The sequence below is a fragment of the Panulirus ornatus genome, chromosome 5, assembly GCF_036320965.1.
Source record: "Panulirus ornatus isolate Po-2019 chromosome 5, ASM3632096v1, whole genome shotgun sequence".
Lineage (NCBI taxonomy): Eukaryota > Metazoa > Arthropoda > Malacostraca > Decapoda > Palinuridae > Panulirus > Panulirus ornatus.
In genome coordinates this window covers 5,535,579-5,559,598 of record NC_092228.1, presented here as the reverse complement: position 1 = coordinate 5,559,598, position 24,020 = coordinate 5,535,579, and the positions used below count along the sequence as shown (strand labels likewise).

The following is a 24,020-nucleotide window of genomic DNA, read 5'->3' as shown; positions in this document are numbered from 1 at the left end:
TAACACCTCGGGGTCACATCTGGCAAATTGGGTCAAACTCGGCATCTAGAGGTCACCTAAGAATGTGGAATAGCAGTTTCGAATCTTCCTTGGTACTGTGGCACTCATACTGGCACTGAGGGATACACACTGATAGTGTGACACTCATGGTGTCACTGTGGCACTTACATCAGCACTGTGGCTCTCAAAATGGCACTGATGACTCATACTGGCACTGAGGCACGTACTGACGCATGCCACTCATACTGTCACTGTGAGTCTCATATATACTGGCACCATGGCACCCAATGACACTGCAGCATTCACACTATCATCATGGCACTCATACTGGCACTGATACTCACAGTGGTACTGTGACATACTCATACTGGCACTGGGTAACTCAGACTGGTTATGAGAACTCATACTTGCACTGGGGGCTTATACGACACTGGTGGACTCAGACTGGCACTGGGTAACTCAAACTGGCAGTGGGGACTCATACTGATACTGTGCCACTCATTTTGGCACTAAGACACTCATACTTTCTCTGGCATTCTCAATAGCGCTGAGGGACTTACATACTGGCATTGTGGCACCTGTGGTTGCACTGGCACTGTAGTTCTGTCACACTGGCATGGTGGCACTCGCACAGGCACTGCGTCACTCATACTGGTGCCTAAGGACTCGCACTTCAGTGAGGTCGCATCTGCACTCACTGTGGCACTCACCTGTTGATGCTGGACGCATGGAGGAAGGCGCAGAGGTCGGACCTGAAGGCACTAAGTTATCCAGCAGCGTGGGGTCAGGAGATATTACCTCTAACTTTACAAAATATCACACAGGAACACAGTTAACGTGTCACCAAGTAGCTCACAGTAACAGTAGCCGTCGAAACACAAGCAACACACTAACAAGGTGGGGTTATCCACAGTAAGGCACGGTATTAGCACTTCGGTATAATAGCACAGGTTGCTGGTTCTATATTATACAGCACAGTTTGGCACCGCGGGCTTGGTAAATCCCAGTTCTAGAGCACGACAGTACCAGCGAACACAGAGCGGTGGTATATTAAACATCCCATGGGAGACGGCGACGGAGGAGCATGCGCGCGGCAGAGGGAAGAGCCGTTCAGTGAGAACCCCAGCTGTAGTACAGCGCCTGGGCGGGTGCGCGGGGCGACTGGTGTGCCGGGCGCACGTGTGGCGGTACAAGTGTCGCGTCACGGGGAGAGGACGGTGGTGGTGGCTGGGGGGGTAGTGGTGTGGGTTGGGTTTTGGTGCACGTCACGGCCGCGTCACGGGAAAACAGGTGCGACGGACGAGGAGAGGCGGTGGTGGAGGAGAGCTCTGGACGGCGAGGGTTCGCTCAGAGCTACGCACAACAAATGAGTACTTTCACAACGAGGCTCCGTCCGCCCAGCACACACATACACACACACACAAGGTTACGCCGAGCACTGCCGTCACACACACACACACACACACACACACACACACACACACACACATACTCGGTAAAGGCCGGGCGGGCGCAACAAGCGAAAGTGATAGTGTGTGTGTGTGTGTGTGTGTGTGTGTGTCGGAGGGCCTCCAGCCAGCCAGCCAGCCACACCACGCCCGCAACCATTTTTCTAAATTCTTCGCCAAGTCCCCGAGCGCTTCGTCCTGCGCGCCGCAGTGGGTCGCCCCCGAGCCCGCTGAGCGAAGGCTAGCGGGGTGCGGGCAGGGAGAGTGGTGCGCAGCCGTTCCGACACCAAGTAACCTTGTCCCCAATTCGTAGTCGTAGCCCCTGTAGGCAACCCGCATCTATTATTTCCCTTCTCCTAACTTTATTTCTAACTTTTCGCTAACTAAACGAGAGCCGAAGGCGAGTGCTCTGTACGCTCTTCCACGTGGTGTGCGTTCCGAGGCCCAGGCCCTACGGAAAGGGCACCATAACACGAAAGAAATGGGCCGTCAGGCCAGTGGGCCAAAGAAGTAGGTGAAGTGTAGTGGGTTAAGGGCAGACGGAGACAAGCCCTTGACCATATCAGGGGATTGTGCAACCCATGAGCCAGGGAGTTGCAGTCTTATGCAGGAGGGTGATAGCGGCCACAGGACGCCTCCTTCAGGAGCAGGGCGCCCTTCCTTGCCTTCTTGCTTCGCCAGGAGAACAGACCTCACTCTTATGGGGGGAGAGCCATCACATGACCCTACACAGTCAGTGGGGACCCCTCAAGGGCCCTCAAGAGTGAGGGAATACTCCTCACACACTGACTCATGTTCTGTTCTCCTCATAACCTGCTTCTCTTCCTCATTCATCGTGTCCCTTAATGTCCTTTTAACTCCTGCTGCCTCACTCACTCATGCCCAGTCACCCTACTCACCCAAGTGACCCATTTCCAGCGTCCTTACTCACTGTGGTTCCTTAATGACTCATTCACAGTGATCTTACTGACCCACAGCTCCTAAATGACTCACTTCCACTGTCCTCACGCACTGAAATGCTACATTATTTATTCTTAGCGTCCTTACTCACTATAGGTCCTACATCATTCATTTCCAGCGTCCTTTCTCCCTACAGTTCCTACATTATTCATTTCCAGCGTTCTTACTCACTAGAGTTCCAACACTACTCATTTCCAGCGTCCTTACTCACAACAGTTCTTGTGTTACTCATTGTCAGCGTTTTCACTATCGTTCCTAATCTTCTCGTTTCATCTGGTGTTATCTTAAAAGACACATGACCAGTGTCCTTACTCAAACAGGTCCAAAATTACTCATGTTTTATTCTTTACTCATGCTCAGTGTCTTTACTCACCTCTCATTCCTAAATGACTATGACGAGTGGTTTTACTCACTCCGATCTCCCAAGTGCGCCAAGTGGCTCATACCCAGTGTCCTTACTCTTTTTTTTAGGTCCTTGGTGACTCATACCTAGCGTCCTTACTCACCCCTACTTCCTGCATGACTCATGCTCAGTATCCTTACTCACTTGTTCCTGAAGGACTCTTTTCTAATGTCTTTATTCATCCCCAGTTCCTTGATGACTCATGTCAACTATCCTCACTAACTCATACCCTTACTCACCCCTAGTCCCTCACTCACTCATATTCAACGTCGTCCCTCGCTTTCAGCTCCTCAGTAACTCATATCAATCGTACTAACTCATTCCTCGTTCCTCACTGACTCAAGTTCAGCGCACTTACTCACTCGAAACTCCTTAGAGACGTATGTTCAGCGTTCTTACACATGCCCATGTCCTCACTCACCCTTCACTCCTCATAAAGTTATTACAGAAACTCATTACATCCCGACTCAAACACCCCTCGCCCCTCGACGTACTCCCTCCTCATAACTCCTGTCCTGGACCGCTCCTTGACACTCACGCCTCATTGACTCATTCCTCGTGTACTACCTGTCTTCAACGATTCACTCTTCCTCTCGACTCATTCTCCTCATCCCACAGCCTCACTGAATCGATCCACACTCATGGACTCGACGACTCAAATAAAGCAGGAAATACTGAATAAAAAATGTATCATTCCGATACAGAAAGTCCGGCGCTGTAATACAGCAAGGCAAGGGCACACCAAGCAAGGACACCCAACAAGAACACCACTGATAAAAACACCAAGAACAAGAACACTAAGAGCAAGAACGGTACGAACAGGAGCACTGAGAACAAGGACGATGCGAACAAGAGCACTAAGAGCAAGAACGGTACGAGCAAGAACACTGTGAACATGAACACTATGAACAAGGACACTAAAAACAAGAGCGATACGAATGAGAACATTAAGAAAAAGAACAAAAGTACCTTGAACAAGAACGGGACAAACAAGAACACTGAGAACACGAAGGAAGCGAACAAGAGAACTGCTAATAAGAACACTTAGAACATGAACGATATGAAGAGCAACGCTGAGAACAAGACTACTTCTGATAAGAACACCAAGAAGACGTAGAACATTACGAACAAGTACAATTATAACAAACAAAGAACATTAATACAGAACAAGAGTGATAAGAAGAACTCTAAGAACAAAATTACTACTAATAACATCTAACAGAACTGGAACACAATAAATAAGTATACTTGTAACGAACACTATGAACAATAACATTTAACACAGTAATATTAGAAGTATTCAGAACAACAGCACAGAGCAAGTGCACAACACAGCACATGAACAACAACACGAACACTGTAAACAAGAACACTAAAAACGCTACTTAGAGCATTACTACCAACACTAGGGGCACAAGGAGCAAGAACACAGAGCTACAGGTGGAATATCATACAAAAAAAATGGTAAAGCTACACAAAACAAGAAAACACTTACACTCAGCAAGAAAATTAGGACAAGAACATATGAAGGACACTAAACGTATTTAGGGCAACATAACAGAACATTAAAAAACGGATATACACTTAAACAACAACCTTACTGATGACAAATAACAAAATAACAAGACATAAGGAACCTATATCGAAGAACATGAACAAGAGAAAACTATGAAGAAGAAGAAAGACCAAGAACATATCTAGAACACCTGCACAACATCACAAATATAACAAGAAAACTCGAGAAAAACCCACGCCAAAAACACTAAGAATATGGTCACCAAAAATCGAAGCTAATGTAATACACACAAAAACACAAGGAAGCACTTGCAACACAAACACTCAGCAAATCAACACTTGCATGAGCATGCAAGAACAAGACGTTACACAGAACATGAACACAAGGAAATACTTACAACACAATCAGCAGAAAAAAAGACAACAACACTGAGAGCAAGTAGAAACAAGGACACACACACACACACACACACACACACACACACACACACACACACACACACACACACACAGAACACGAACACAAGCATATACTTGCAACACAAACATCCAACAAGAAGACTGGAGAAGCGGCGAGTCATTTAACGTGGGGGGAGTGGGGTCTGGAAGGAGAGAGGAGGGAGATAGAGGGGGAGGGCACCACACCACTTTCTAAACCCAACCAAGAGTCCAGGATTCACACCCGAGAAATACTGCCACGAACAGACTTCCACATCTGGCAGGACCGCCTCTATTATTCGTACCTCGGGCTCCAGACCTAATGGATATGTCTGGCGCTTTCTTCCCCCGACCGACCGACCCACACACCCACCCCACTGGAATCTCTCCCCGCCAGGATGATGGATACAAATTTCAGAAGATATCATTTCTGACGGTAGAGATCAATTTCTGAGTACCTTCACACAAGGTCTGGCTTCTTGAATATCCCTCCCCACACATACAGTCTAAGCTTCTGAATATCCTTCCACAAGGTCTGGCTTTTGAATATCCTTCCACAAGGTCTGGCTTTTGAATATCCTTCCACAAGGTCTGGCTTTTGAATATCCTTCCACAAGGTCTGGCTTCTGAATACCCTTATACAAGGTCTAACTTTTGAATATCTCCACGTAAAGGCTACCTTCTGAATATCCTTACACAAGGGGTGGCCTTTGAATATTCCCACATACAAAGTATAGTTTTTGAATACTTACGCAAGGCCTAGCCTCTTGAGAATATCCTCACACAAGGTCTGATTTCTAAATATCCTCACGCAAGGTCCAGCTCCTGAATATCCTTACGCAAGGTCTCGCCTCTGAATATCCTCACGCAAGGTCCCGGCTCCCGAATATCCTCAAACAAGATCTCGCTTCTGAATATCCTCACGCAAGGTCCCGGCTCCCGAATATCCTCAAACAAGATCTCGCTTCTGAATATCCTCACGCAAGGTCCCGGCTCCCGAATATCCTCAAACAAGATCTCGCTTCTGAATATCCTCACGCAAGGTCCCGGCTCCCGAATATCCTCAAACAAGATCTCGCCTCTGAATATCCTCACGCAAGGTCCCGGCTCCCGAATATCCTCAAACAAGATCTCGCCTCTGAATATCCTCACACCCCCCATCCCCCAATCAAAAGTCTAGTTTCTGATCATCCTCACACAAGGTCTACGCTCTCATTATCCTCACTGAAGGTCTAACGTCTGATCTTCCTTAAAAAAAAAGAGGTGTGGGGAAAGGTCAAGCTCCTAACCATCCTGTTTAACGATGTTTGACCCTCCAAAACATCCACTCGGCCTCGGTTCTTCTGCCTATCCGACTACACCTTCGCTCCTTAGGGACGAGGCTACGAGTCCTCCCATACCCATCCGGGACACTCCTTGAGTAAAAAGGAAAACAACAAAAACACAATCTGGTAACAGAGCCCAGAGCTGGGTGTTTAAAGCTGATATTTAGTGCGTGGGGGGGGGGGGGGATGAGTTAACAGGGGGCACGTGAACCCACTGCTAAAATACAGAAAGGAGGGACACTTGAAGCGTCCTTTCAACCCCCCCCCCATACCCCTCAGGTGAGGGGTGTATGGGGGGGAGGGGAAGCCCCTTAAAAGTGCTAGGCCAGTGGGACCTTCCCCACCCCCCCTCTCCCCCCCCCCGTTGGCCGCACCTGTGTGACTCACCCACCCCCTCCCTCCTTGCCGTCACCCCCCCAGGCCCCCCTACCCTACCACCCCCGACCATCCCACCTCTACCCCCTCCCACTACCCCCCCTCCCCCGTCACACTCCCTTTAAAAACAAGGTCTTCAGGACTCGTGTGTGTGTGTGTGTGTGTGTGTGTGTGTGTGTGTGTGTGTGTGTTCACCATCCTCACGCCGCCGCTGTGACCCACCTTCAAAACGAAACCCCCTGCAATCCCTCCTTCCCTCACACACACACACACACACACACACACACACACACACACACACACACACACACACATCATCTGCTATCTAGATCATCTACAACACAAGAGCTATTTGTCAACGTCTAAAAATAGCTAAAAGATTGGGAAAAAGAAAAAAAGCTTAAAGGAACAGCAGCAATCCGTGAATGAGTCAGTAGTGACGTCACGGGCTGAGCGGGGCGGGACGACACGGCGGCGGACCGAACAAAAACGTCAACACGGACAGAAGGCAACCGCCTCCCTCCCTCCCCCGACAGTGTCAACACAACAACATCAACACCCCCGCAACACACAGTCCTCAACACCTCCACCCGCCCTCCCCTCCGCCAAACCATACAATCACGGCATCTTGATCTTAATGCACTTAATTTTGACGACAACCACAGCTGTAGTGACCTACTTAAGAGGGATATCTATTAAGTAAACACCCTCGCCGCACTAATACTACGCTATGTGCAAACACGAGACGCCTGCCTAGTGCTCGGGGCCTAGATTGATGCCGTCCGTCCCCCGGTACACACACACACACACACACACACAGCAGAGCGGCACCTACGTACACCCAACCCCTCCTGTGTGACATGACGGGATGACTTCCGCCTTAGCCGCCCGCACTCAGCGACCTGCCCACAGAAAGCGGAAGTGATCAAGAAGCCAGCCAGGGAGGCCTACCCTCGCCTCTGGTGGTCAAGACTGTGATACAAACAACAGACGACAGAGCCCAGCTTCCTGGGTTGGCTTGAGTGTGTGTGTGTGTGTGTCCTTCCTTCTTCCTTTCTTCCTTCCTGCCTTCAGCGACACACACACACACACACACACACACACACACACACACACACACACACACACACACAGGAGAGAACAACTGGAGGCCGTAACATAAAAACAAGCATGACACTCATGAGAAAAAGACGTGATGAAGTACTTTGATGGCATTATAACGAGTGGTCGACGAATGGACGAAGCAGAACTTGGGCAAATTCAGAGCTGTGTGATAGTAGACAAAGTTCAAGATATTGGAGGCCACACGAGTGCAGAACCCCCTCCCCGTCCACTATAAAGAGGGTAATTACACAAGCACATTACAACAGAATAACAAAGATTCCATCATCGTTCAACGTCAAACTTAGGTAAGGTAGGAAATTCCTTGCCTCACAAGTCTGATCGATAAGGTGCTAATGTCCCCTACGTTATCAGGTCTTTTTTGTTTCTCTCTGTCTCTGTGGAAGGTTACAGGCGCTACAAAAGTCTTCCTTAAGGCCAGGTCTTAAGTGACCCCCACCTACGAAATATCTGGTGCCTTTCGGTGTGATATGTGAAACTTTTCCTTTATGAGCCACAAAAAATATCAAGATAACAACGCCAAGTGTAATAGATAACACAACCAACGTGACAGATAACACTCCCGAGCAAGGTGTACTGCAAAATATCCAGTAAAATACAAGAATTGCATCATCAAATTGATTTGACGGTGGTATAACCAAATACGATATTCAGTGTCATATATCCAGTAAAGATCCAGTGAAGTCAAATCGAGGTTGACCAAGATACAGATTGCGCTACAGAGAGTCACAGGGAACCCACTGCTGTATCGCACCTCCACAGCCTACATCGGGCAATGCAGGTGCAAACCCCACATCCAAACCCTAACAACTGGAACTAAATCGATGAACAAATGCAGATGTAACACAGACAACGTTGGCTGTTCAACAAAGCAGAAGCTACTAGTGCACTATGTGAGGCAAATCATCGTGATAACATAAGACACTAGTAAAGACGAATGCAATTGTAAATACACACAATTACCCTCTTCTGTCGTGTGAGGATATCAGACACTTAAGCACGATGGAGCGACGCTTGAGCACGACCACAGGTCATCAAGGCCCACGGACTCGCACCGACGCGTCGTGCTCTCAAGGGTCGTACTGTCCTGATTTAAAGGTCGTCTTTCTCTACGTCATGCAGCCTACCACAGGAAAGGGTCGAGTCTGTTCTTCCCAAGGTCTTCTGCTGTCACCACGTGTGACATGGATGTATGAAACAGTCCTTAAGACTCATGACTACTACTACCACCATTACTTCTACTACTACTGCTACTATTATTACTACTACTACATCTACTACTACAACATCTACTACTTCTAGCAATGTACTACTCCATCTCCTCCTCCAAGAGCGGAGGTATGCGTGTCAGTATAAGTGGGTCACTGGGCATGTCTCAGTATCAACAGGATGAGCACCCTCCCCCCCAACCCTCACCTCCACTCCCCGGTGCCTCGCCTCCTACCTCCTCCCTCCCTCTCACAACCCCGACCCGTCATGGACACCCACACCCCCTTTCTCCCCCCTCCCTCCCCATGACACTCACCAACCGCACCTCTCCCCCCAACCCAACCCCCACCACCAACCATGAGCATGTCCCTGCCCCATCCCAACAAATCCCACATTCCCCACACCCACACTGGGCATGGCCAATACCCCAACCGTCCAGCGTTTCCCAACGCTAATACACCTCACCTTCCATGACTATTTCTTCTCATTGTACACACGTCTCACAACTCCTACAAGGACGAATATTTGTTACGAGAGAACTTCTTTTTTTGTGGTGTGTGTCGTAGGTAAGTCCTCACTCCAAGATAACCCCAGGAGAGCTACTCTGGGGATTTTTTCCCTCCTCAAGCGTTGATAATTCTCATAGTAGTACAAATTACGATCTTCGTAATGAATGACGCTCATGGAGGCATTTTTTTTTATCCCCCCACCCCTCCCCCAAGTTGGTAAGTCGGAATACGTTGCCTCCAACGTGGGGCCACGACGGAATCACGTCAAACGAATTTCGTTCAAACGCTTCGTGCAAAACACATCGCCTAGGTCGGTTGTTAACCGTCAGTGTTGCCGCCTGGTTATTGTTCAACGAGGCATTATAACCTCCTCATCGTGGCGGGATGGTCCTCGTGTGTGGACGGCCTTGGGGGGCTTTTAACCTGAGCCACACCAAAGGGTCGTGCCGTCTTGCTCAAGGATCGTGCCGATGAGTTCGAAGGTCGCATCGTCGTGTTTTAAGGATGGCACCGTCGTGCTCAAGGGGGGTCGTGTCGTCGTGCTCAGGGGTCGTAATGTTCACCTCAAAGGTCGTACCGTCGTGCCTGAGGCTCGTAACATTGTGGTTCAGGATTAAATAACATTAATAATAATAACAATAATAATAATAATAATAATAATAATAATAATAATAATAATAATAATAACAATAAGGATAATAATAATAAGAAGACGAAGAAGAAGAAGAATATAATGGTCATAATACTGATAACAAAATTGCAATAGTAATAATAAATATTATTACTAGTATTATTAATATTATTATTATTATCATTCCCTTATATTCAACCTGGTATTTCTTACATCATATACAACACAATAAGACTCTGCGACCACTGACTATATGTCCTGTAGTTACAGTTCAACGTATATGAATTATTTGTTACCACTCAGTATAATAATTCTATTTATCTGTTCTTTTATGTCTACGTACTTGCCTCTCTCTCTTGTTCCATTCTCTGTATGAGACTGAGTGGCTGTATCACCCACCCCTTGGTAATCTACTCACTTCCGTAGTCTTTCGCCTGTAACTGGAAACATCTGGACATTAATTTGGTAGTTTTTCGAATTATGATCCTCAATGTGGATTTCAATTACTCGTAATTATATTTTCTGAATGATCAGTTATCAAAATTTTTTTACACAAAAATCAACAAATATACTCCTACAGGATTATCATAATTACTGTATATATGTATTCAAATATGCATTAGTTGGTTCCCTTTGTATACATGTTGCATACTTTTTTGTAGTCTACCATCGAGTAAAATTTCGCTTCCCGTTTTCTTACGAAGACCATTTTCATGTTACTGTTAGAAAATCTGCTTAGCTGAGAATATCATATTCATTACTTTCCACCCCCGTTATTCATCATGAGCCGATATTTTCATTGTCCGTGAATAACTCTACGTAATTTCGAAGATCCGAATCTTCACTAAATGTGATAAGAATATTCTCCCGCTGATCCTAACGCTACATAATGCACAACATTAACACTGATACAGTACATGTTACATTGCCATTAACACTGACACACTTCAAGCTTACACTAACCTTAACACTGATACACTAAATGCTACATTACCATTAACACTGATACACCACAAGGTTACACTAACCTTAACACTGATACACTAAATGCTACATTACCATTAACACTGATACACCACAAGGTTACACTAACATTAACACTGATACACTAAATGCTACATTGCCATTAACAGTGATACACCACGAGGTTACACTAACACCAATACTCTACAAGGTTACATAAACACTGATACCCTACAAGGTTACATTAACACTGATACCCTACAAGGTTACATTAACACTGATACTCTACAAGGCCAGACTTGTATTAACACTGATACCCTACAAGGTTAACACTGACACTCTATAGAGCCAAATTAACGTGAGGTTACACCGTTGACAGTAATGATCTTCACCAAGGTTGGGTGTGCCGTTTAATAATTAACCCGGTAAGCAAACACGTGAGGAGCAAAGTTATTAATCTTCTCCTCGACTGAATACAAGATAAAGCAATTAATTCAATTTTCCGGCGGCGCTGCAGAGGCAACTCTACAACTTGCGAGGACGGACGTTGTCTACATCGCCCACGCCAGAGTGACAAACCTGACGAACTGTGTGTGAAAAACGGAGTGATAACACCGACGTACAAATACAAAGCATATATACTAAAAGGTGTTGCATTTCTACAAGGACAATAGATAACACCTGGTGTAGTCTCCACCCATAATTCACGACTGAATACAAAAACAAATTATGTCCCTATTATTAAAATCTTATTATCATAGAATGATGCAAAGCATAACAGTTCCCCCCCACAAGGATATCAAATACACTTAGGAAGCTTCCAGACAGACAGACTGATTTATACATGAGAGAGAGAGAGAGAGAGAGAGAGAGAGAGAGAGAGAGAGAGAGAGAGAGAGAGAGAGAGAGAGAGAGAGAGAGAGAGAGAGATTGTAGGTGTATCTGAGAATAAGCAGCGAGGAAAGATACGTCGTTAAATAGCTAGGGAGACCTTGTTGGGGCATGCCTCTACCTGGGGGCTTGGAGGACCAGCCTTTAGCTAGCGCTTGGAGGAGTAGCTTGCCTCATGATAGTAATTAGAGGACCAGCCTCTAACTATCACAGCTGTCCCCCCTTCCTTGGAGGCCTTACAGCCCCTATACCAAGTGGATGACGCTGACAGCCAACGTGTTCTTCACGAGGCGCAGCGCCAGAGATTACCAGAGGCAATTATCGTCAGACGCAGACAGAGAGACGGGGGTTGGTTGGTTCAGAGGGACGGAGAGGAGCACGGGTTTAGCGTAAGGCTGGTGGGTGGATGGCTGGAATGGTATGACCTGCTGGGAGATGGTCGGCGGACCCTGGCAGCATAAGAGGATTCAAAAGGGAATTCTTGATGGTATGAAACGTATTAGAGACGGGGCTCCACGAGTGTATATTTTTCTCCCCGTAATGTACAAACGGGTAATAACACACACACACACACACACACACACACACACACACATCAGCCAGATCCCAACATGACACAGTAATACTTTCACCAGACAAACATTTCCCCCTCTGTTTTACCTTTTTTATTCATTTTACGTTTTTTTTTACGTTTTGAGAAGTTGACGGACGTACTGCTCGGGGTTCCTTCCGTGTCACTTCGCTCGTTCCATTCCCGTCCATTCTGTACTGTTAACTCTCCGACCTCGTCGAGAATCACCAGTCATGAAATTCAGCAGCCAGTGTGCGCCTGTTCCATTCACTGGGTCCTTACGTGGCCTGAAGCTGGTGCATCGCGACCATGTCTCGTGCTCTAGCGTGATGATCCAACGCCAAATGACGCATTACCTTCTTCTCCGTCTTCACGGCCGGTAGAGGAGTCGAGGAGGAACAAGAAATTCCATCTGGGTGTACAATCCTGCAGCACGCAGCTGGTCGGGCTGGAGGTGGAGGGAGCTGGCTGGAGGTGGAGGGAGGAAGGGAGTCCCTCTCTTCAATATTGAGGTTAATATACTCCCCCCTCCTCCTCCTCCCCACCCACCCAATCCCCCGCCTTCCTCCAATATGCCTCTTTTACTTCCTCTTCCTTATCTTCCGCTTCCTCCTCCTCCTCCTCCTCCTTCTCCTCTTCATCCCTTGCCTTCTTCCTTCTTACAGCGAATATTTGCAGCGAACACTACGTCTTCAACGCCACAAGAGGCAAGCTCATCCAGTGGCCATAGTAAACACTGCATTTAACGAAACAAGGGACGTGCAGTGAACATGATATAACCGGAGTTGCTGTACGGTAATACGGATATACTCAGACTGTACTAAACCAGTATATATTCTCGTTCTTTTCCTCCCTCACATTCAAAGTCAAAATCTGACATAATTTTCCGTGTCTACCTCTTTCCCCTATATTACATATCCGTATGCATGCATGTAAGTATGTTATACAATTATGCACATACGTAATAAGGGAAATACACGTATATATATATATATACATATCCGTCTAAATGTATGTAACTGTGTCTCTGTGTCAAGTATCCGTACACAAACGGAACATTATGAAGCAGGTTACCTATCATTAAATTACATCATGATTTAGTGATTGTTTATGTATCACTCAGTTTACATACGTAGCTATCTACCATCCTACAGAGATACGTAACGACTTGCCTACTTATCTATCTATCGTTCTGTCTTTCTATCTATTTTCGTTTATCTATCTATCTATATATTTAAGTATCTCTCTTCACGTGCATGAGGGGAAGGGGTGAGAGAGGACAGCGAGAGGAGAGAGAGAGAGAGAGAGAGAGAGAGAGAGAGAGAGAGAGAGAGAGAGAGAGAGAGAGAGAGAGAGAGAGAGAGAGGTCAACCCTGAACTCTCACTTCCTGCCAAACACGTGGGACAAACACGGAAAATAAAGCCACTTCCCACATAAACCAAACGGCATCGAACAAGATCTTTCATCCGTACACCAAACACATCGATATGTAGTCACCGATGAGTCCTATGATCCCATACATATGACACATTTCGGTACATTCAATATAAAATCATACCTACCTTTTGACGAATGACGGTGAGGCAAACCATTCTGTGAGCATGGCTTCAAATATACGTGAGGTGAGCAATACAACAAACAATACGGTTAATAAGGTGAGCCATACAGCAAATTGTAGAGGCTGAGGTAAACAAAGCATCAAACTGAATGGCTGAGGTATGCATCGAGTTATAAAGGTTAGGCAAACAATACATCAGATTACATGGGTAGGGCAAACAATCCACACCATCACACGGGTAAGGTACACTGTCAGGCCAGGCACTTTGGTGGAAGGCTGACCCCTTGCAGGGTCATGGCCACCTGGTCTTCGACAGACCACAGCCCTGATGGTATATCTAACCAGATTTATTAAACGAAAACTTAAAAATGAGTAAGAGCCTCATTCATAACTTTTGATATTTTCTTTTTATAACAAGGAAATATATACATTTGGCCACGCTGTAACTCATGATTTTCCTTCTCCACCTTCGTGGGTAAGTCCTTCACCTCCCCTTCACCCCCTCCCCCCAACGATCTTAAGCAACCTGTAGCCCTCCTTCAGGAGTTCTGTCTTCCCAGGCGTCATCGGGTGTTTCCAGGGAAGGATATCATAAGCTTCCTGTCCCTCACCACCGAGCAACGTAGGACTGTGATAATGACGCTGAGGTGACCTCAGCCACCCACTGCCCTCCCTCACGCTCACCATCGCCCATCTCATAGCTTCCAGCTTTCCAGTAACTCGTCTTCCTCCCTCAGCCCTCAACCTCCAGTGCTTTGTCTCCTCCATCTGATGAACAACGCTTGGTGGCCTCATCACCTTTCCATATTTCACTCATCGCTCGATGACCAAAGTACCCATCCAGGCCCGGCCTTAAGTGAACCACAGAACTCAAGAAAAAGAACTCACTAGAAATGAGAAAAAATAATAGAAGACCTGCAGAAAGCGGAAAAAAAAACCTGTGTGGTAAGAAATGGAAAGGTAGAGTGTTTCCAGAGCTTAGCGGTGTAGAGGAAGAGACATGCCAACGGCTCATCGTGGAGTTGTTGAGGACCACGCAGTAATCATGCGATGCGGTGGCTTGTCGAGTGTTACGTGGTGGTTTAGGTAATGGTGGGAGCATCTTCCCCCGTGGTACTGGCCGTAACTTCCTCCTCTTTCCTTACGTAACACTGTGCGCGTCTGTTTACGTGGCGTCTCTCTCTCTCTCTCTCTCTCTCTCTCTCTCTCTCTCTCTCTCTCTCTCTCTCTCTCTCTCTCTCTCCCGTTACTCCATCTCTTGTCTCCTGCCAGCATCACCTGTCGGCGGCCGTTCAGTCCCACCTCCCCTGACGACCCGACTCTACCTCACCGTCTCTGGTGACACTCCACCTCGCCCAGGCTTGTCCAACGAGGGGCTCTCCCATCACCCTGATTCTTCGACGTTTCACGTTATTCGTTTCACCCAACCTCACTGGACAGTTTTCACACTTTCACTTCCTTTCACACACCTGCTTTCACGAACATTCAAAATGTCTTTCCACTTCACCTTCACGTACAGGGGTTAGTCTCTCTCTCTCTCTCTCTCTCTCTCTCTCTCTCTCTCTCTCTCTCTCTCTCTCTCTCTGGCTATCAAAATTCCAATTTTATACATCTTTTTTTTTTTCCAACCAATTGTGCGCACCGCTTCTATCCGTGTGTATGTGTGTGTGTGTGTGTGTGTGTGTGTGTGTGTGTGTGTGTGTGTGTGTGTGTTCTTCATTCAAGCACCGGAGGAAAGCTAGACGGCATTTCCCTGCCCTCTGGTTAGGCGGAACAATACATCTTTCCTGCCTCACTGTCGCCAGCCATAACCAGAAATATTCCACTTCCCGAACATTCTCTCTCTCTCTCTCTCTCTCTCTCTCTCTCTCTCTCTCTCTCTCTCCAAGCGGCAGTTCACTTCACCGGCAAAGTCTACTGAAAATTCTCAATTCACTGGAAATCACGAAAGTGACATCACACCCCACAACCCCACCAGTTCCACTCCTCTCCTCCACACCTCGTTGCACTGTTCGGATTATCGTTTTTCTTCTTTTTTTTGTCTTTTTAGTTTTGTTGATTCAGCCGTAAATCATAAAAAAAACCCAGACCTTTACTTACCAGGTGTGTGTGTGTGTGTGTGTGTGTGTGTGTGTGTGTGTGTGTGTGTTGACCTATATGTGCAGGTGCAGGGGGGGAACAATACACCGACGGAGACCCAACGTTCAACCTCTATGTTTTCTATCGTATGATTTTACTGATCACGTTTTCTTCCGCATGACTTTACTGATCACGTTTTCTTCCGCATGACTTTACTGATCACGTTTTCTTCCGTATGATTTTACTGATCACGTTTTCTTCCGTATGATTTTACTGATCACGTTTTCTATCATATGATTTTTACTGAACACACTGCTACTCTGCTCTTGTCTCCTCCTAACTTACCTCTATCCATTCCCTCGTTATTTTCAACCACACAAGTATATCACTCCACATTTTCTTTCTGACTCTTTTTCTTGTTAAGTTCTCCAGTCGATCGGCTCCTCCCCGATCCCAAAGGAGAGATCAGTACCGAAATCTCCCGATCCCAAGGGAGTGATCAATACCGAAATCTCCCGATCCCAAGGGAGTGATCAATATCGAAATCTCCCGATCCCAATGGAGTGATCAATACCGAAATCTCCCGATCCCAAGGGAGTGATTAATACCGATATCTCTCGATCCCAAAGGAATGATCAATACTGAAATCGTGGGAGCGATCGAGGAGGCCACGAGCTGTGGTGATGACCTCACTATCTGTCTTTCTTACCTGCTTAACATGGGCACTTCTGTGACTGTCGTGTTTCCCCCTAAAGGTAAGACCCCCTGACTTCATAATCATTCCTGCCTGCCTGCCTCTATCTCTTCTTCCGCATATTTGTCACTTCGAGTATAAGTACGTGTGTGTGTGTGTGTGTGTGTGTGTGTGTGTGTGTGTGTGTGTGTGTGTGTGTGTGTGTGTATGTGAAACGTACCTAGACAAATAGCTGGATAGATAAACAGACAGATAAACAAAGATAGATCGTTAGTCATACACAAACACAGGATACGCACAAGTTTGACAACTCGACAGTGTACGCTGGTGTACCCACAGCCAACACGAGCAAACAACAACCTATCATAATCCATCAAAAGCTTCTGTATAAGCAAAGTTTTTTTTTTTTCCCGGGCGTCTGAACCACGTCACGTGCTGCCACAACTTCTATCGGGCCACACCATCGCTTTGTCCTAGATTAAAGTCATATGTTCTGGTTAACAGGCGAGACTGCGCGTAAATACCGAACACATGTTGATCGAAACCACATCACTAAAGTACTCGACCTTTCCGACCCGAGCCTAAGTATCGCTTCAAAGCTTTTATAAAACAGTTGGAAAAGGTCGCAGAAGCCGAGCCGTAAGAACGCCAGTACGTACAGTCGAGGGAGCCCCCATTTACGAATCCCACGATTTAATCTTTTTTTTCCTCACTAGTATACTTGAGAACCTCGCTCCACTGTCCACTAGAATTTCTCCGGTAACCTCCCCAGAAAGGGCAGAGCTAACTACCTCTGACGTCACCATCTGGTGTTCTGGGGGTGGGCGGGTGGTGGGGAGGATGGAGGGGGAGCATCAGCTGGGGAGAAGAGAGGGGAGAGAGGGAGGGAAGGATCAGCTGGGGAGAGGTGAAGAACTGCCAGGTGGGGTGGGAAGCACCAGCTGCAAGAGGTGAAATACCAGCTGGGAGGGGGTAAACACCACCTGGAATGGGGGGGAAACAAAAGCTGGATGGGGTAAAATACCATCTGGGAAGGGGGAGGGAGCACCAGCTGGAAGTTAGGAAACACCAGTTGGGAAAGAGAAGCACCACCTAGCCAGGTGGTTGGACCCCACTGTAACCAACCATGAGGTGTGTGGCTGCAGAACGCGCGTGTCAGTCATGAATGGGTGAGGTGGGGTAGGTCACAGCTCGGCTACTGGCCACCAGGGACGGCTGCGACCCGCCTCACTCACTACTGACCATCATGACTAGGCTTTCTGTCACTGCTGCCGCTGCTGGGGATATAGCACGCAAACCAACGGGAATGTTGCATGTAATCAAACGGGATTGTTGCATGTGATCAATGTTGTCTGACTGTGTACTGAGAGTGGTTGTAGTAGTCGTCCAAGAAGTAGTAGACGTCATTGTAGTAGTAATATTCATTAGCAATAGTAGTAGTAGTAGCAGTAGTCGTAAAAGTAGTAGAAGTAGCATTCGTCGAAGTCGTAGTAATAGTAGCAGTAGTTGTAGCAGTAACAGTAATCGTAGTACAAGACCCAACAACAACAACAACAACACCAACAACACCAGGAGGCAGGCAGCCATGATGAAATACAAACAAGATCTTTCGTCACACTCTAGTAATTCGAAGTGTGGCGATCAGTCCTTCCGTCTTGTCTTCATGGTCTCCCCTCCTCCCTCACCCCTCCCTCCCTTTAGTCCCTCCGCTTCTGACACACATGTAGGTCAGTAATACGTCAGTCATCGTCCCCGTATCTCCAAACCAATCCAGCATACCGTGTTCAGCTCTCTAAGTCACACCGTACACGAGCACCCCCCCCCCCCCCCACTCTCTCTCTCTCTCTCTCTCTCTCTCTCTCTCTCTCTCTCTCTCTTTTACACACTCACCCTTCCTCGCGCCTCGTATTGTCCTCAAGCAATATAACTTCCAGCACACCCAACCTCTTCTTTTCTTCTTTACCTATGGCTCATCCACTCACGCCCACACAGCAGCGCTGGGACTGTTAAAGCATCAAACACGCCCATCCTTGACCTTACAGGCAGTGACCTCTTTCTCCACACATGACCTTCGACCCCTTCAACCGCCCTGTGATTCACTTCGGTTCCCACAGCTCCATACGCTGCCTTAGCCACTCACAGGTGATAAAGTTAAACATTTCACGTCCTCCAGGTTCTCTCCATTCAAACTCACACTCAAACCGACCTCTCTCTTCCCACAGCTAAACGTCATAACCTCAGTGATATATATATATATATATATATATATATATATATATATATATATATATATATATATATATATATATATATATATATATATATTCCAAGTGTGTATTTACATTGCAAAAGTAAACACCAACTCGACAGTATGCTCGAGACTTACGAAAATTACGTGAATGAGTTGGCTGTTTTTGACTTGCTTTCAATGTGTGTGTGTGTGTGTGTGTGTGTGTGTGTGTGTGTGTGTGTGTGTGTGTGTGTGTGTTTTGTGCCCAGTGCCCCTCAGTGGTGCGACAGGAGAGGCAGGGGCAAACCCACTCAAGGTTGCCTATAACGTCAAGGTTAGGTTAGTCAGCCCACCTAACCGCCCACCCACCCACCCGCAGCCACTAATCACCTTTCAAAGTCATACGATAATCCTGTGTGTGTGTGTGTGTGTGTGTGTGTGTGTGTGTGTGCGCGCGCGCGCGGTATTCGTTTTCTTTAATTCCCGCAGCAGGATGTGTAGTACATTCAACACCCACGCAGGGCGTTAATTTGAGCGGTGTTAAACGCCTTACGTAATTCTTTTCCAATTTCTTCACCCAGCGCATCACGGCCGCTTCGTTCGAAACACCTCCAGACCCCACGGGAGAGGCACACTTCTCTCAGACACTTCCATAAACTGCACTCGTTTCAACGTGGGTTTTGCCTTTTAAACCTCACGCCTTATCAATCCCCATCAACTCCACCGATTAAACACAAAACGAGATATAAATCATGTTAATTTCATACTTGGCGTTGTAACTCTAGCACACTGGGACCTATTCACATATTTACGTAACCGGGCCTTCCTAGGGACAAATTAGGCTGGATTCCAGCCGATTTTAACCCACGGATAAGAACATCCTTTATGGCAAGGACTGACATTGGTGTTAAGCTTCCGTCTTTTCTCTTCGCTGATTTCGTACGCGGCTCAATGTCAGCTGACAGTCTGGAGCCTGTGATTGCCGCCGTCCATCGGCGCCTCATCTACTGCTTATTTATGCGTCTCTCCCTCCCTCCTAATCCACTCCTGCCTACGATCACGGACGAGATTCGCGTGTCTCGCGTGCGTGGCCACAACAACAGATGACCTGGATCCCCCCCGCCGCATGCTGGTGAGACGAAAATGAGTCTGTCCTCAGCGGCATCACCTGCTAAGCGGAAGTTAAATCCATATGCTTGCGATTGCTTCTGTTGTTCCCGGCAATGCCTCATTGTCGCTGGGATGGGGGAGGAAGCGGGGTGTGAGCACTACGACTGTAAACAATACAAACTCCTCCGGGAAAACATTGGAAAAAAAAAACAACTGCCATGCTTAAGACAAAAAAATATCAGGGAAGAAAATATTCTTTGAAATCCCCAATACGTTTAGAAAACGGGGAAAAATATCGTTCCACTTGCCATCGTCCTCCGTTTTGTTGATATGCGCTGCCGGCAACCTTGCTCAAGTTATATGACAAACACACACACACACACACACACACACACACACACACTAACTGTGGTGGTGGTGGTTGAGGTGGGCAGCCTTGCCTTGTAACCCCTCCACACAGGCAGCACACGCTGAACGACGAAGGAAGGTGATGGGAAAATCCACCAAATGACGCAGATGAAGTGGTGGCGGGGGCGACACTGTGTGTGTGTGTGTGTGTGTGTGTGTGTGTCGGACTGCGAGACAGGTTAGCTTCAAGATATCTCGAGTAACGTCAATAATCGTAAAAAAAAAAAAAGGTTATGTCCACGCGTTGTTGATCACCTCACCTCACCTGTACTACAACACTCGGCATTCACCCAACTATTAAAAACCGTCATGGAGAACACCTTCGAATGTGGTAGTATGTAACGAGAGATAATCCTCTTGTCCAAGGAACTCCTGGATCTACTGAATGGGTGAAGGACTAGGGAGCGTAACCCACCCCAGTCACGGGCCCACTGTGTGTAACTCACTGGTACTGAGCGCTCGCCTTCCTACACGGGACGCGGAGGATGTTACGGACGCTCTAGAACATTTCTATGGCCGGTGCATGAGGGTATGAGGATTTACTCCTTTTTTTTGTGGCTTTACCGGGAAGACAGTGCCAGTCTGCAGAAGAATATATAATAACAATAATGGTGGTGAGAGGCGGGGGTGAGTTCTCCCCTCGAACATTACTCCTTTCTTTTTAAAGGCAAGGAAAGAAAATGGAGTTAAACAAGGAAATTTCCCTCGAAAGCCTAGACGTATCTTCATTACGCGGGAATAAGCGAGCAGGAATAATAATAATAATAATAATAATAATAATAATAATAATAATAATAATAATAATAATAATAATACTGATAACAACAACAACAATGCTATTATCACTATCAATAACAAATCAAGTAATAATAATGATGATGATGATAATAATAATAATTATAATAATAATAATAATAATAATAATAATGATAATAATAATAATTATGATAATAATAATAATAATAATAATAATAATAATAATAATAATAATAATAATAATAATAATAATAATATCTGCTGCAACAATTATCAGATCAACAATGTGCAGGTCATCCTCTACAAAAATAATCTGTGTATACTTTCTTTTACCACACCGGCCTTGATAGTCAGTGCTGCAATGATACACAGCGACACATAACGAACGTCCACGCCTGCAAAGCCGTGGACGTTCGACCAACTGCTGTGGGACTGGGCCCACAAAAGCTGGCAAAAGCGAGGAGATTCTACACGCTGTCAGGAAAACCGAGAGGACGAGCTACAGTAGGATTGTAATGGAGAGAGAGAGAGAGAGAGAGAGAGAGAGAGAGAGAGAGAGAGAGAGAGAGAGAGAGAGAGAGAGAGAGAGAGTAAAAAAGAAAAGAAAAAGGCATACGCAATTCCCCAGTCTCTCTCTTATGTAATTCTTCCTCACTCACTCTCTCTACGCCTCACTGGCGTTTTTCTCTCACGCTCTCTATGCTTCACTGGCGTATCCCAACCTTTGAATATTGCGTTCAGTTTTTGGAAGGAGAGACACACACGTGCAAATTGAAGGGTTGGAGCGGCGAGCCACCGAGATGACACCCTGAGTCAATACCAGATCCTGGCGACCACACACGACACATAAACTTAATGACCTTCGTAGAGAGAAGGTGGAGAAGTGATCTGATGAAGGGGTTCAAAATTATCAGTCCAATTATCAATCTAATCAGCTGCCGAAGACTACCTTTGTTTTTTCGTCGGATTTCTTTAGTATGAAAGGAGGCGAAGTACTTTTTCTTCCGATGGACTGATACCATAAGGGACTGATTTGCCAACTGGAGTACTTGAAAGAAGCACCGTAGATGCGTTTAAAAAAAAAAAAAGAAGTCGACAAAAGCTTCGTTTAAAGTCCCCGACTGACGTTCTTGCGCCTCCGCAGCGACATGCGATGTTAGAACACGTAAATATATACATCAACGATTGTCTAATTATTCTGAAACTATCGCTCCTGCAGGTAAAGTTATTAAGAACATCGACGAAAGAACAGATGTGATAAGCCTCACCATCAAGGCATACGTTTCTTGATGAGTCCACATCAACAAATCCCTAACTTAGCACTTTGTATCTGATGTTCTCGCAAATTCAGATTTCCTTCAACATCTCATCCCCTGGCGGGCCGTCAGCCATCTTGAATAAGGTTCTAGGGTCCAAATGTTGTTCGTCGACTAATTAGTCGGGTAGTAATGAAAACAGGTGAGTACACTGGGCAATCAATTTCTTAATTAGACGCAACGTGTCACTCCTACGTTACGTTCGCTATTAAGGAGTCGTGTGGCCAAGAATCAAAACAAATGAACTTCACCGTCATATTGTTTTCCATTTACGGGAGAAAAACGAAACGGTTAAGAGGAAGGATATTCGACCTGATCTATTTCTAATTTCTTTCTCTTCAACTTTTTTCTTCATCCGAGCTGGCTTCGACAGGGTCAAGTTATATATATATATATATATATATATATATATATATATATATATATATATATATATATATATATATTTCTTTGAGTCCACGGAGAACTGAAACAAGATAAGTTCCCAAGTGCACTTTCGTGTAATGATCACATCATCAGAGGAGATACAAAAAAGATATATAACAGTCAGTGTATGTGTGTGTGTGTGTGTGTGTGTGTGTGTGTGTGTGTGTGTGTGTGTGTAGCTTACTTTTGTAATTCTATTCCTTCCAAATCTAGATTATAATCTTTCTACAGATGCATTTCATACTTTCTGAAGGCACTAGAAGCTGTATTCTCCAACAAATCATACTATCAACCATGAATTTGCCTGAGACAGTTATATACTTGTAATAATTAACATCTTAATTACTCGCATCCTATCATACCTGGGTACGATGATGAATGATACCAGGGTCTTATTTTTCCCGAATAATATTCCGGAATGTACGAGTTGAATGGCGACTACCTGGTTGAGGTATCGTACCATATAGTAATTAGAACTGGTGATATATATATATATATATATATATATATATATATATATATATATATATATATATATATATATATATATATATTCATATAAATGTATATATGAACGTGGAATCGCACCTCAGTAAGAGTTCATACAATTCTATTTAACATGTAATTTTTCTATACATGTGGCACGACATATTTCGTGGAGACAATCCACCTCATCAGGTGTGAGTACTTAACAAAGTTACTTAAATCCCTCCTTTCATAATTAGTGCACACTTATCATTCCTGAGTACCCATTCTTAGGAAATCTGGGTTCATGAATGAAGGAAGGAAGAGATGATCATCAACCTTAGCTTCAATCTTAGAACAGAATTTTTGCCATAAAAATATAAATATATATATTTCTTCACTTTAGATTTTTGCTTCGCATACCATCATATGCGTTAAGTCATATTCCTGAATAAGGTTTCGGAGTTCAAATAATGTTTTATTTTTAATACCGACTAATAATAATTCATGTTATTAAAACATGGAGGAACTGAAGAAGCAAATATATCCTCCCCGATCATTTTCTGAATTACTCGCAACCTGTTGATTGTGGAGACCCGGCTGAGCCAGACTACCTA

General features: G+C 45.7%; 1 protein-coding gene across 10 annotated transcripts in view; it reads right to left on the bottom strand.

Annotated features, from left to right (window-relative positions):
- Positions 1-24,020, bottom strand: part of Eip74EF (Ecdysone-induced protein E74) — a 630,411-nt gene that overhangs the window by 337,220 nt on the left and 269,171 nt on the right. For 2 of the 10 annotated variants that reach the window (XM_071660146.1, XM_071660188.1), the window contains exon 1: positions 711-1,466. The exons of 3 other annotated variants lie outside the window; for them this stretch is intronic. The gene's annotated coding sequence lies outside the window, so the exon portion shown is untranslated. Of the gene's footprint in view, positions 1-710; positions 1,473-24,020 lie in introns of those variants that run through there. 5 more of the 10 variants (XM_071660224.1, XM_071660210.1, XM_071660199.1 and 2 more) reach the window with 5 other exon arrangements.